Source organism: Cryptotermes secundus, unplaced genomic scaffold (genome assembly GCF_002891405.2).
Source record: "Cryptotermes secundus unplaced genomic scaffold, Csec_1.0 scaffold374, whole genome shotgun sequence".
NCBI classification, from domain to species: domain Eukaryota; kingdom Metazoa; phylum Arthropoda; class Insecta; order Blattodea; family Kalotermitidae; genus Cryptotermes; species Cryptotermes secundus.
Window position 1 is genome coordinate 406,031 of NW_019741302.1, and position 14,670 is coordinate 420,700.

At 44.1% G+C, this 14,670-nt stretch overlaps 1 protein-coding gene across 1 annotated transcript in view; it reads right to left on the reverse strand.

Annotated features, from left to right (window-relative positions):
• LOC111872707 (protein similar) overlaps positions 1 to 14,670 on the reverse strand; it is a 201,192-nt gene that overhangs the window by 137,368 nt on the left and 49,154 nt on the right. The window lies entirely within an intron of this gene.

Sequence of the window (14,670 nt, forward strand, 5' to 3'; positions counted from 1 at the left end):
TAGTGGTGTTGGGCAGATACGACAGCGCGACCTACAAACGTCGCTAAAATAAACATTTCAATTCAGGCATGCATTTCACGAGGTGTTTCCATATTTTGTCCATCCCCTGTACATATGTACAATAGCGACCGACGCCTCTGGAAAACGTGTGCGGTCCAGTACACGGCTTCATTTCGTTTCTTCACAATTATACAAACGCTCATGGACCTTGAGGCGGTAGAGAACGGACCCAAACGGACTGTAGTAACTAGTAAGACGATGTAAGAGCAAAGAGGTGTTGAATGCACCACGTGGCTTACACGTATAAGTTGAAAGCAAGATGAGCAACGCACCTTGAACCGCGAGCAACTGGAACCCCACTACTCTAATTAGGCAACTCAGGAAAATCTCCCACACACCAAATTTTCAAAACAACACGAATCGCAACGAGAGAGAAATATTCGCTAGAAGCAAGAGGGACAGCTTCTACTGGCTGGACACATTCTGTAAAGGGAATTTACTTCGTGATAAATCACATAATTTAACATCTTAACTGCCGTGTGACACAACATACGTAACATGCCCGCCAGAAGCATACACTAGAAACAAATTCACTCATACATTACACATAGGATTGTCGCATGTGTCCATATTACGAACCTGGATAAAATTAGAGATCCACATTACAGATGCCACCTGGAGGAAAATTCTCAAATTACACGGAGGACGTCAAAGTATTAAAGATGGAATAAATAACCCACTACAGTTTCTTTCACAATACTGTCACTTTATTTAAAAGCACTTAAGTGCCACTTCGTCCACCACAAATTCCTAGTGACCTGAACCTAGACAGAACCCAAGTCGCCGTGGGAGAAACCGGAGGACTAAACGCCTGACCTATATATATCCGAATCAATGATTATGAAGCTGAAGTGACACTACAGTAAATACTCGATTTAATGGACAAAATTCTTCGGTACTTAGCAGTAAGAGCCTAGTTCACATGCCGTGTATGTGGACTCCGTAAGTAGTGCTGCGTTCTTACTTAGTACGAGTACATAGATCGTTCTATTTCTGGTTTCATGCAGACGCCATTTTACAAATATGTGGATTTAACGGACATTCGGAGATATTGGACACCTCCTCCTCCCCCAAATTAGTCCGTTAAATCGAGAATATAAACTAAACTACGTGACTTGAGTCAGCAAGCGAACTATATCGGCCGAGCGACAGCCCCTTGTCAGCGAAGTTAGTGCCAACTTTAGCGGATAGAGGGTGTCGCGTGGTCAGCGCAACGAATCCCCACGGCCCTTAATTACGGTTTTCTACACCGGTGCCGCTATTTCCTTCAAATAGTTCCTCAATTATCCTCACGAGGCTGAGTGGACCCCGTTCCAGACCCACTACTTCTCAGAAAATCTGGTAGCGCCAGGAATCGAACCGGGGACCTCTGGATCTGTAGCCACGAACTCTGACCACTAGACCACTGTATTACATACGGGGAAAAACATCATTATCTTCCACTGAATTAAAAAAGTCGAGAACAGTTTTCGTATCCTGGTTGAAAATCATCATCGAAATCATTTGCGAAAAGCTCAGAAGTGGCAATGACTATACAATGTGATGACGAAGGAATGTGGTCAATCCAACGATCGATCTGGTGTGATGAATTTATAAAGCAACAGAGCAGTTCCCAACACCATGGAGGGATTTAAATGCAAAATTATCCAAGCAGTCAGAGTCAGCATTTCGATGATAAATACAGCACATTAATTCGTCGAACCAGCTACACAACATGCTTAGACAAACAGCTGCATCTCGCCAAACTCAAACCCCAAATAAACCCAGTAACTGCAAATTAAAGATCGTTACAAATTATGTACATAGAACAGCCGGAAACGACCGAGGCATACGAATAATACAAAGAATAAGTAAAATAAGTAAGTAAAGGTATCCCTGTAACAGGCCGTGGAGGCCCCTAGGGTTGTGAGATGTTGAGGCTTCCACATTTTCTAGATAATCGGCTCATAGATGGCGTTATGGCTGTCAGCCTTACGCGCCGGCCGCCCTTTGCCCCCAGGAATATTCCTGGTACTCATTCCTGTTAGAGGCTGAGTCGACCCCAGGGCCATAGTGCGGCTGGAAGGATTAGGTAAATTGAAAAAATCCACCTCATCGGGATTCGATCACGCGACCTTCCCGCTTGTAACATAGTGTCTCAACCAACTACGCTACCGCGTGCCCCCATTCAAAGAATAACTAGAACTGAATTAAAAAATAACATCAGACTTACGTGTAAGTCCAAAAGCTTCTTTTCGTATTCCAAATATGTTTATTCGTACTGAAATTCGGAGCAGTCCAGAACTACATCTCATTATGAAACAGCAGGAAATTTTCAGTTCCAGATGTCATTACTGGTTCTTAGAAAATGTAGTGTTCTATGTAACTGAGTGGTTCAGAAAAATTCCTACTATCTTGCTTGTGTTTGGGTCCATTTAATAATGATTTCGGAATTCTGGGATTTCACAGAACGACAATATACTAAAAGAACATGGATTCACAATCCAATCGGATGAGTGCTGTCAGTTTAATTTCTTCGAAAGGAAGTCCAAAACCCATGGAAAATGTTTGTAGTTACCGTTGGTCACTTTGAAGCCGGGATACCTCAGTTGGTATAGCAACGGATGAGCTGCACGGCCGGGATTCGATTCCCGGCATGGCCAAGAATTTTTCTCTGCTCCAAAGCCTCAAGACTGGTTCTGGGGCCCACCCAGCCTGTATTGGCGGCTGTTTCCCCAGAGGTAAAGCGGCCAGGAAGTGAAGCTGACCTCTCATTTCCATTTAGTGCCGGGGTCAAGAATGGCGGAGCTATGTCTGCACACCCCCATACGCCATGACGTAGTGCTTAAGTAACTAATCGCCGGGACAACTTACTTACCGTTGGTCAATTGATTTCCGATATCTTATTCGTTTGTCATATATCTGTACTGGTCTTATTTGAGGAGTATGTTTCCATAAACAAACATTCTTAGGATGTGAAGCCTGTTTGACATGGCTGATGTGTTAGATGCATAATATTTGAACGATATGATCTGTGTACTGAAGTGTACATGGCAAAGGTAAAAGGTAAAGATGTACCAATGCTTACTTAAGCATGACGTCCTGACGACGTATGGGGAAGTAGAGATATACCTCCATGTACTGTAACCTCGACACTAGATCGACGTGAGTGGTCAGCTTCCTGTCATGACAGCTTTACTCTCGAGGAAGAGCGTCCGGTATCCACAGTATAGAAGATTGAGTGGGATCCAGGGCCGGTCTAGACAGTCTAGAAATGAAAAATTTCCTAACTCCCCCGCGAATCGGACCTCGAGTCCCGTGACGTCAGTCTCAATATCGACTGAACTACCCCAGGACCCACGAACTATATCTTAAGACAAAATTTTGCAACAGGCGTTGAATTTTCCAAGTGTATAAACTGGCGTTCAGGTTAGAAAATAGACGCTCTAAACACGTACAATAATGGACTGTGTAAAAGCAACATCTTATAACAAATTTATTTTCGGAAACCAGCCTAAAATAGGAATTCTGCGCAAAAGTCGCAATTTAAGAGTGAATCAACAAATGGGAAATTTAAATGCTAAACTGTAATAAGCAAGACCCAAATCTCTCCCGAAAATGTCTTACATTAACGTAAAACCATTTTCCACTTATGAACCAGGACATTCAATTTCATTTCACCTGCAAATGAGGGATACTTAGAACTGTCTTAGCAGAGTTGCTATGTAAGACGATTCCGGACTTCCCATCAATGTGAAGTTCGTCATGCATCCACGGTCAATTCTCGTCAGAGAGGAAGCTCTTGTCGTGACCGCATTGCACAATGTATCCATAAGATTACTTCCTTAATACACAGCAGGCGCGACTTCAATGTACAAGCAACCTGTCCGCTATGACGTCAAACAATGTCTGACGTCTCTCAGACCACTCTCCTCTCGCTCGCGACCCCAATATTTATCAACACAGACTGTCCCCAGTGATGTTTTCTAACGTATGTACTTAATGCCTTAATACCAAACAAGAGTCTCACAAACACATTCTAGATCAGGGACGCACATTTTCAGAAAACCCAACGACTCGGCTCGGTGGTAAGGCTTCTGGCTTTCAACGTGGAGGTGTCCGGTTCGATTATCGACCACCGACACACCGATTACCCTGAATGAAATTTATGGTGGATTTTTTCAGCCCCTAAAACAAATTCAGATATAGTACATTTAGCTAGGCACCGACTGCTTCCTTCCACATCGTTTTCAATTCATTATTCACTATCAACCAATCATTAGATACTAAACACAGTTAATGGTAACGCCGTTAATTATAAAGGTAAAAGTATATAAAATGCCATGAAGATGTATATGGGAGTGTAGGTAAAGCTCCACCATTCTTGACCTCGCCAAAAGATGGAGATGAGTGGTCAGATTCACGCCCTGGCAGCTTTACTCCTGCGGAAAGAGCCCTCGATATCCATTTCATAGAAAGGTACGCCGTTAGATATATACAAATAAATTAAATAACGTTTTCAGAAAGCAGAACACGAGCCGTCATGGGTCAGCAGTTATTTTCGATCTTCATAACATGTGTAAAATGAACACAGGAACAAGGTTCAATCATTCGAATGAATATTAATGCCCGTCACTTTTAACTTGCATTCCTTTTGCTGGTAAAGCAAAACCAAACAAATTACTCATTTGCGACTTGTATTTTACGCTATGACAAAATCATAGGAAAACTCCAGGGCAGCACGGATTCCATAGCATTTAAGGTCTCTCTTCTTTACCCGTAAGCTGTATGTCATTATGTACCGACGTGTAACGTCCCATCTCCACTCATAATTCCACTACTATGCTGTACCTTCAACAGTACCAACAATCTGGCCGAAATGACCGAGTTCGGACCAGCACCGGAGCATCTCAACTGTTTTGGGAAGACATCCGGCAAGAATCCCCGTGGATACCTGCATATCCTGATAGAATTTTCCTTTGTTACACAAAGTACACGTCGGACAGTACCTTAAAGCAGTTCACTAACACGTCATTATCGCAACAGCTGAACTACCTTACAAATACTGCCACCATTCAGTGTAGGATCTTAAACGTTTCATGCAGAGGAAATACACTAGCAGAAAGCACGCAGTTTTGTTAAGGTCATTAGTGTAGAAAGTGAGAAAGAACAGCTTACTGACGGTAGGAAAACATGTTTATTTTCGCTTGGATATTTGACCTGCCATTGTTGCTACGCAAATGAAGTTTCAAATCATGACAGGCCGTAAACATAGCTACAAAGAATGCATTATACCATCTTTAACACTGGAAATTGTATTTGTGGCAACAGGAAGGCCTTTTAAATTTTCATGTAGGCCTGAATGCTGGCTAAAATATTGTGCAAAAAGGATTCACTCGGTTCACATTGTGGTCTTTCCGGCTGTGACGTAGAGTAGTCCTGTCCAACATTCTGGAGGTAGGTACCTCCTCAGTTGAATCGGCTCATCTGTGCAGTAAGGTTGCAAAGATAGGTGATTCCTAGACCCACATACTTCCCACCTGAGTTTGAAGGTAGCACATGCCTCGGAAATGTCGATATCCACCTACAAGACTACACAGTATCATAACATAGATGACCACAACGCGAATAACCGCCGTGTTCACCCCAAAACTTGATTAAGTCGTATATTTTGTAACTGTGACACACACGGCCGCGTTTAAGACTGTGGTGCGAAATATCTACAGAAGATTCATTACTCTGTCCGGGAACCAACGCAAATCATTTCATTAAGCAGATTTTCATGTAAGATTTGAGGTTATCGCGGAGGCGAAGATTTATATGTGGTCTCCTGGGTTATAAAACCGTGTAGTCCGGTAAGCTGGTACCAACACTTCATAGGAACAGACTTCAAGATGAAGATGGAAGCAGTATGTTTCTCCGAAACCCTCCTACACACATACATGAAGTCATAACCCATAAACCCACAATATGAACACTTTCGTGCTATGTTTCCTATCGGCTAAAGTTATGACGTAGGCTTACAGGCTGACACGAACGTCAACTGCGAACTGCAAATCCTCTGTCGTTAATTTCTCAAACTCTTGGAGTTTGTTAATGTTGTATTCAAGTTTTTTTTTCCGCCGACCAAGGCCACGCAACCTACATCGCGTACGATGTTCGGCCATCGAACACTGGGATCTCAAGTTCGGACCCCAATCGCCTTCGATAGCATATAGTTTTACGTTTATAGCTTTTTTTTTTAATTAATTTTGGGTTCTCCTAAGTTATGAAGCTAAACACAAAGGCACAACCTGGTGCATCCATATTTGTATTAGTATGTAATCATACCAGCCGGACATGTTTCACCCACGCGGGCCGTCTTCAGGGGCGTCAAATTCTAAAAGGAACCGTTACACTAGTTCTTACACGAATTAAATTATTAAAATATGTTTAAACATCTATTCTTGCGGATCACAGTGGCCGTGCGGTCTAATACATGACATTTCGTCGCCCGCTCGAACACTGGGATCTTGGTTGCGAATCCCATTCGCGGAATGGATGTTCGCGTTTTTTGTTTGTGTTGTCCTGTGTACGTAGAGGCCTTGCACGAAGGGCCGATCCTCCGTCCAAGGAGTCCTACCAACTGTCTGCAAGATTAATAGTTTCAGATTAATTCTGAATAGGAAGAGACCACAGTGCCTAATCCGTTAAAGTAATAAAAGATCTATTATTAAAACACTAATATTAATATTACCATGGCATAAGAATCCAATGAAGTGAAGTAGACTTTGACATTAGCATTCGTCCAGTGAATGAGGTTATCTATTTCTAACGGACCTAACAGAGTAGGTGCCTCCTAAACTTTCACTTGGAGACGTAAAAAGATCAGTTTCTGAAACGTGTTCAAAGTCCAAAAATTCAACAATTCGGAGTGCCAGACATCAGCATCAGAACCCTTAACAAATGACCTGGATAAGAGTACCAAACAACACGACGGCCTTTGACATTCCTGCTATGCATGGACGAAGAGATACAGAATGAGATATTCTCTAAAACAGACATTTCGACTTCATACTTAATTTGCTACATTGAACCATTCACAACAAGGGGCACACCATCAAATACAAGAAATATTACATGAGTACCATTTCCTGGGATTTTAGACCGTACAATCGAATATGTTTGCCTACGCTTAGTAAGAACGTCAGTATACTACCAGACTATAGGGCGAACATCCCAGAAAACAGTATTCCATGTCGCTGACGTAAGTTTAACACTGCATGCCTCAGAGTAATAACATAAAGCAAAGCTAAAGTTACCCATGTGCTTAATTAATCAGGCGCTATGCCATGAAGATAGGTCGGGGAACGGAGGTATAGTTTCACCATTCTTCACCACGGTACTAGATGGGAGTGGTCAGCGTTACGCCCTAACTGTGAAGGCGGACGACGCTTCAGTTCGTTTGCCTCCTGAGTTTCTGAAACTGAAATCCCGGGTCTGGTCAAGTGGGATTTGTGGTGGACAAAGTGGCGCTGGGGCGGGTTTCTCAGAGTACTTCGGTTTCCACTGCCAGTCTTCATTCCACCAAATTCTCCATCATCACAATCACTGGGGGCAGGCTACAATAGGCCAATCAGTGGCCGCCGAGCCGAGTGGACCCAGTTGGACTCCACCACCATCCCCCACCCCACTAAGCGATTCTGATGCTGAAATGCAAGTGAATTTCCACAAGCATCTCTCCCACAATCATAATCGCGAAGAAGTACAAAAGCTGCTTCACATATGTCAGCATTACTGCTTTCTTCATGCTTTAACCACATCACGGTTTGATTGGAATTCTGATCACTACGGATCAAGCCACATTAGGGGTCCCGCAATACCGTCCAAAGCGGTAGTAGCCAAAAGTGTTGACTTTAAGCCGAACAGTGCATGTCTAAAACATATTGTCACGTATATAAGTCTGACTCTAGGCGGAGTTTGGACTGGTAATTGGATTTACTAAACTCTCATACACAAATCGTAACTACAAGTAACTACAGCGTTATCGCTAACTCACACTCTGCAATTCACTACTGCACACATTGAAGTCTTCTCAGCCTTCTGTATCTTCACCAGTTTTCTGGTAGCGGCTTCCAACGGTGGACATTCCCCTTTCTCTGAGTTCCGGAACTGTCCCCGTGCCTCAGCTACCAGCTTCTAACAGTAACAGCTCACAACGACTAAACCGCAGCAGTCCCTCTAACTCACTCACTTACCAGCTCACGCCATTCCACTAACTCTCAGGCTGGCGTCCACCTCACATCAACCTCCAACTCTTCTCACTGCCGTCTCAAGACTCCGCTCTAATTGCAGCTGGCCCTCGATATACAGCTTCGGCAAGGACCGCACAGAGAATACCTCTTCGAACACCTCTTCTATTTTTGGGTGCGTGCTTCTTTCGACCATTATCTACCAAAAACTGTTGTTCACACGGCCAATACTTAGCAACGATTCTATATGCCACAATATCTAAGAATGCGTCATTATACAGTGACGTAGGTCGTTACATAATCTGTTCGGGCTATAACATATTATTTTCAACGTAAGGTCTCTTTAAAGTAACGGATTTTTCTTCCATGAGCTTGCCTATTCAAGATACGACGTACCCTCAAAGACATTTTAGACACGCAACACAACTGGTACGTAAAATTCACTTAAGATTCCATATCTACAGTATAGCATAAGTCGACATACATAATATTATATTATGTCACAGTATGCTACGTTAGGCCCACATGAATTGATTTTGTCAAACTGTTACGATGAGTACATAACACACTGAGTACTGGACCATCGGAACGGAAGAACAATTCCGGAAATTCTCAGCCTTTTGCAAGAACCAGAAAGTTCATCACCGTGTTTACAAGAGTCCGCCAACAAACAATACCTTGAGCCAGATCAATTCAGTTAACATTCTCTCGCCCTTTTTCTTTAAGACTCATTTTAATGTCAACCTACATCTTGTGCCTCGTTCTGCCAAGAAATCGCTCCCATGCATCCTACACGCTCTGTCCTCTCGTCCTCCTTGACCTGAAAATGCTAATAACGTTTGGGGAAGAGCACAAATTTAAAACTTATTATTGTGCAGTTTCCTTCAACCTCTTGTCACTTATATGTCCTCATATTTTCCTCCTCCTGTTTTCAAACACCTTATGTTCTAAGCTTAGTACCACAGACAAAACATTCATACTCATAAAAAAAACTATCCCTGTAACAGGCCGCGGAGGTCCATAAGGTTGTGAGACGTCGAGGTTCCAACATTTTCTTTGGAAAATCGGCTCACAGATGGCGGTATGACTGTCAGCCTTACGCGCTTGCGGCCCTTTACCCTCCCAGGAAGATTTCTGGTACTCATTTCTGTTAGAGACTGAGTTCACCCCAGAGCCATAGTGCGACTGGAAGGATTAGGCAAATTGAAAAAAAAAACACCTCATCGGGACTCGAACCCGCGATCTTCCAGCTTGTAGCATCGTACCTCAACCAACTACGCTAGGACGACTGAGGGGTCACAGTTCCGAGTTCCGGTAGGGTCAAGAATTATCTTTTCTCCACGTCGTCCAGAGAGACTCTGGGGTCCACCCAACCTCCTATCCAATGGGTACCGGGGTCTCTTTCTCCGGGAGTAATGCGGCCGAGGCGTGAAGCTGACCACTGAACTCCATCTAGTGCTGAGGTCAAGAAATTGTGGATCTGTATATCAACTCCCCCATACGCCTTTACGGCGCAGTGCTTAATTAGTTAAGCATAAGGTCAACTTTACCTTTTTTCAACCGTGGATAAAACTACAGATTTGTATATTTTGTGTTTACAATTTTCGACGGCAGGAGAGAGGACAAAGATTCCGACCCGAATGGTAGCAATCACTCCCTGGATGAGATCCGCTGCTAACATTTGCATAAATGCTGACTTGCGAGACATTTACTTGGGGTTTACTACCTGTTTCTATATTCAGATTTTCCCTTGCGTTCTGATGACGAGATATGAATATACATGTTAAAAAGAGCTGCAGGCTTTAAAGGTGTGTAGTACCCAATTAAATTAGCAAGAATTCCCAGTCAACGTCTGCTCAGATATGGGCGAGTAATGCAGCTGACTGGATACTACGATAACACTGCAGTATGCATTAAGATAAGGCCAGTGCGCGCCATGTACGTTTATTTGCCTTCACCTGCAAGTGTTATGACTGTACCAGCAAATGCACTACTTACGTACTACTAATTCCCCCTCCAAAAGCCAACCCTGGTGTCCTTGTCGCGGAGGAAAGTAACATGTGAAAAGATGGCGAACAGGGCAATGGTCCACCTAAGCCAAGGCATGAGTCATCGTGCCCAAGGTCTAAGTGGCAATGGGGTGTAATTTTGCGGGTGTCTTTAACGATCCCCTAGGGGCACCAGGCAGCAGCCCGTTGTATTTATGCCTTCCACCTGTAAGGGGCGCTGCGGGTGGGGACTTTCTAAATCCCCAACATTCGTGGGACCGCAAATGGAATCCGACATAAAGAAAACAGGTCTACAAGACTTAAAAAAAAACAGACTCCCCTCCAAGGAGATCCAAACAAGAAATTCTGCAGCGAGGGACTGGGAGTTCAAGTGCACCATCAAGGGGCGATGATGCAACCAGCGAACCGGATGTTGAGATTTCAGCAAAAGGGCGGGAAGAACCTGCAGTAAGAAACGTGGTAGAAGTAATATCAATATCTATCGGGAGTCAGCAGTACTGACACACCACTACAAGCAGTTAGCATTTGTAGCGTACCTGCAGAATAAGATCTGAGGCATCTAGCCTCAAGTGTAGGCAGGCTCCACCTAGCGAAGATCAAACTATCTGGATTCACCAGGCGAAAGCTAAAGAATGTGAATGCAAGGTGGCACTCAGCACCCGGGAATGTACGCATGCCCAAGCAGGGACACTTGTGTGTGTGTGTGTGTGTGTGTAAAGTTCAGTCACGCGACGTATCAGAGAGTCAAATTACCAATCCAAACTTTGTCTAGTCACACTCCACAAAATCGTGACAATATTAAAGAAGAACGCTTAATCTGTTGCACACAACATAACTGAATTTCATACCGGCAGTTTGAAGAGCGTTATCCAAAAGCATATGAGCGAGTGTGAGCCTGCGTTTGTGTTCCATGTACTTCCGCTTTTTTCCAGCTCGCAGAGAGTCATAACGATTCAAAAAGTGGCAATTATTTTAGAACAACTCCATAATCCGGGGTTTTACTGATTACAATGGCGTTTTCTGGTAAGCATCCCACATGACGGTTGGTGCCTTTCTCAAGAAATGACCAGAGGGTACTCACAGCATCTACAGAAGAATTTTAACTGAAACTGATCTGTCTTACCCTGTAAGCGGGACAAGAGTTAATGGAACTGAATTAACGTGAGGGCCACATGTGGCCTGCGGCCGTCAGACACTGTCCACTGTCTGAGATATAATTTGGTACAGGCCTACACGAGATTTCGGGAGTTCGCTCTACTACCTTCTTCAGGTAACTAATTGCCAGACAGATAAATCCATCACTACTTTATTTTGTTATTACCGGCTACAGTTAAACCTTCTGAATACCAGGCTAGTAAGACGGCCTCGACATGTTTGGAACTACTAACGTCAGATTACACATTAATATCCAGATTATATATTGCTATACCAACATTTATATTACAGTCTTTTATACTGGAGAGCTACACGCGGTAGTGCAGCTGGTTGAGGCACTATGCTACAAGTCGGAAGGTCGTGGATTCGATTACTGATGTGGTCAATGGATTTTTCAATTGACCTAATCCTTCCAGCTGCACTACACGTACATACATACACACAAGGCTAGGTGATCTCAGGAGCTTGCTTTTATTTTTAGCTTATTTCCTTATTTTGAAAAAAGTTCTGGGAAGAACTAATCGCCTACTTTCTTTTCAATATAATTTAAGTATGGGATCGACTCAGCCTCTAACAGAAATGAGTACCAGGAATCTTCCTAGGGTGGTAAATAGCGGCTGGCGCGTAAGGCTGACCTCGCCGCCATCTGTGAGCCGATTGTGTAGAATATGTGGGAGCCCCGACGTCTCACAACCCTATGGGCCTCCACGACCTGTAAAGTAAAGTTGTCTCTGGAAGTACCACGGAGGTGAGTGACCAGCTTCACGCCCCGGCCGCTTTACCGCAGGTACCGACTGAACGGGAGCCTGCGTGGGCTCCAGAGTCGATCTGGACGCTGTGGGGTAATGATAAAACCTTTTGTCCCTTCCAGGAATCGAACCCCGCCCGTCTAGCCTGTCGCTATACCGCCTCCAAATTATAAATTACGTATTACTTATAATATAACATATTAATATTTATGAATTCAAGATATTACGAAGTTGGTCGGAAGAAGAAATTCGAGCTCTTGGTTAAAACTAGGAGCACCTGATCTAATAGCTAAAGCAAGAGTAAAGTTATAAGAAGTGTTTATGTACTTATTTCAACACTCCATTTCGGATCATGAATCCACGTGTTAATATTAATGGGCTCGGTACGATGAACAGAAAGGAATTCATAAACATAAATTCTTAAACTATTATTTGACGTTATTCTATGCTGCCTGGTATACCAGCGACGAATCTTGAATCGCGTCGGTATGTGAGAGCGCAGTAGTTTGTCCTTTAACCAGAAGGCCATGTATGAACTATGAACTCCAAAATTATCCAATCACAGATTGTCCGCATGATGTCTGCTTCTCTGTCAAGATTTCTCAACCGACATCCTCTGTATAACCCATGGAACACCAAACTAAAAATGTTCGCTGGTGTGGCTAATCTGCCCGCTCTTCCTCCCACCGTATGATCTACTGCAGTCCTCAGGTTATTACTGATATCCACCGAGTGTATTCTGCGAATTAATTAACCAGGTTCAGGGCCGTGGGACAAATGATCGTGTCTGCTGTTCCAGGAAGCAGCGGGGCATGTGGCACGTACTTCTGCGGCTAGACGTACTAGTTTCGAGCATTAGAGCTAGTTTTGTTCTGAACACAGCATAATTTTGCAAAAGTCAAACTAAAGATCTGGATAACCTGTTTGGAGGTATGGTGGTATTTGCGTCAAAGAAATCGGACTTCAAACTCATGGAATGCAGCCAACATTGTTTCTTTTAGGCCGTGAAGTTCTCACAACGGTGATTATGAAGAGCTATATCCCAGAAGATAGAACCTTCCAACATTGTTTCTTAACTTTATAGACATCAACAAAGCAGGCCTTACAAAGAGAAAGGTGCTTAATCAGACATAAAATGCAACTGCATATCCGAAGATTCGCACCTAAGCTGACCCCGTATTTTGTGAGCTTTAATTCTGACAATTTAAAAACTCATCTATCATCTCTAGTTCGTTGCAAGCTCACAAAGAATAATGAGACAGTAACACAGAGACGACCTTGAACCAAGCGTCTAAATCATCAGTCATTAAAGGTTTTAAGTGTCAAAGAAACACGAGGCTTAAACATAACGACGGTGAAGCTTAAGACTGTTCAAATGACTAAGCTGCCATTGTAAAACCAACGATTACGGCCAATCGGTTGCAAAAAGACCTGGGCTGACAGAGGCCTTGCATATTTTGTGTATACCCGTATACTACTCTGTATCCGACCTTGGGCCGGGAAGAAAGTTCTGTATCTGGGTGGTTACAATACCTAATCGCCTTCAAAGTAGGCCGCTTGTGACTCCACACACTTAGCCCAGCGGTCCTTCCATCGCTGGAAGCAATTCTGGAAGGCTTCTTTTGGAATGGCGTGCAGCTGCGCCGTCGCGTTCTGTATGATGTCCTCGCGGCTGTCAAAACGGCAGTTTTTAGCGGTGTCTTCAGTGTCGGGAACAGCCAGAAATCACAAGGAGCCATGTCAGGAGAGTAGGGAGCCTGGCGAACCTGCGGAATGCCGTGCTTGGCCAGGAAACCCTGGATCAGGTGCGATGAATGAGCTGGGGTGTTGTCATGATGCAGCTGCCAGTTGCGTGCGTCCCACAGCTCCGGTCTCTTGTGCCGAACTGCATCACGAAGATGGCGGAGGACTTCTTGGTAGTACTCCTTATTGACAGTCTGGCCTAGTGGTGCGTACTCATGATGCACAACTCCCCGGTAATCGAAAAAAACAGTCGGTATCGCCTTCACATTGCTCCGAACCTGTCGTGCTCTTTTGGGCCTCGGGGATGTTGGATGCTTCCATTGTGACGCCTGGACCTTGGTTTCCGGGTCATATCCGTACACCCACGACTCGTCACCAGTGATCACGGTCTTCAGGAACTCAGGATCCCTGTTGGCGCACTCCAGCATGTCCTGCGCGACTTCAATGCGCAGTTGTTGCTGCTCCGGCGAAAGCAGCTTGGGTACAAATTTTGCCGCCACTCCTCGCATGACCAAATCCTCAGTTAAAATTGTGTTTGTGGAACCTCTGCTGATCCCAACCTCATCAGCAACTTCACGGACGGCCAAACGACGGTCCTCCATGATCAGTGTCCGCACTTTTTCAATGACATCAACATTTCGGTTCGTTGACGGTCTCCCGGAACGCTGCTCACTGTCCGCCGACATACGGCCATGTTTAAAGCGGTTGAACCACTCTTTAATTTGAGTGATCCCCATAGCATCA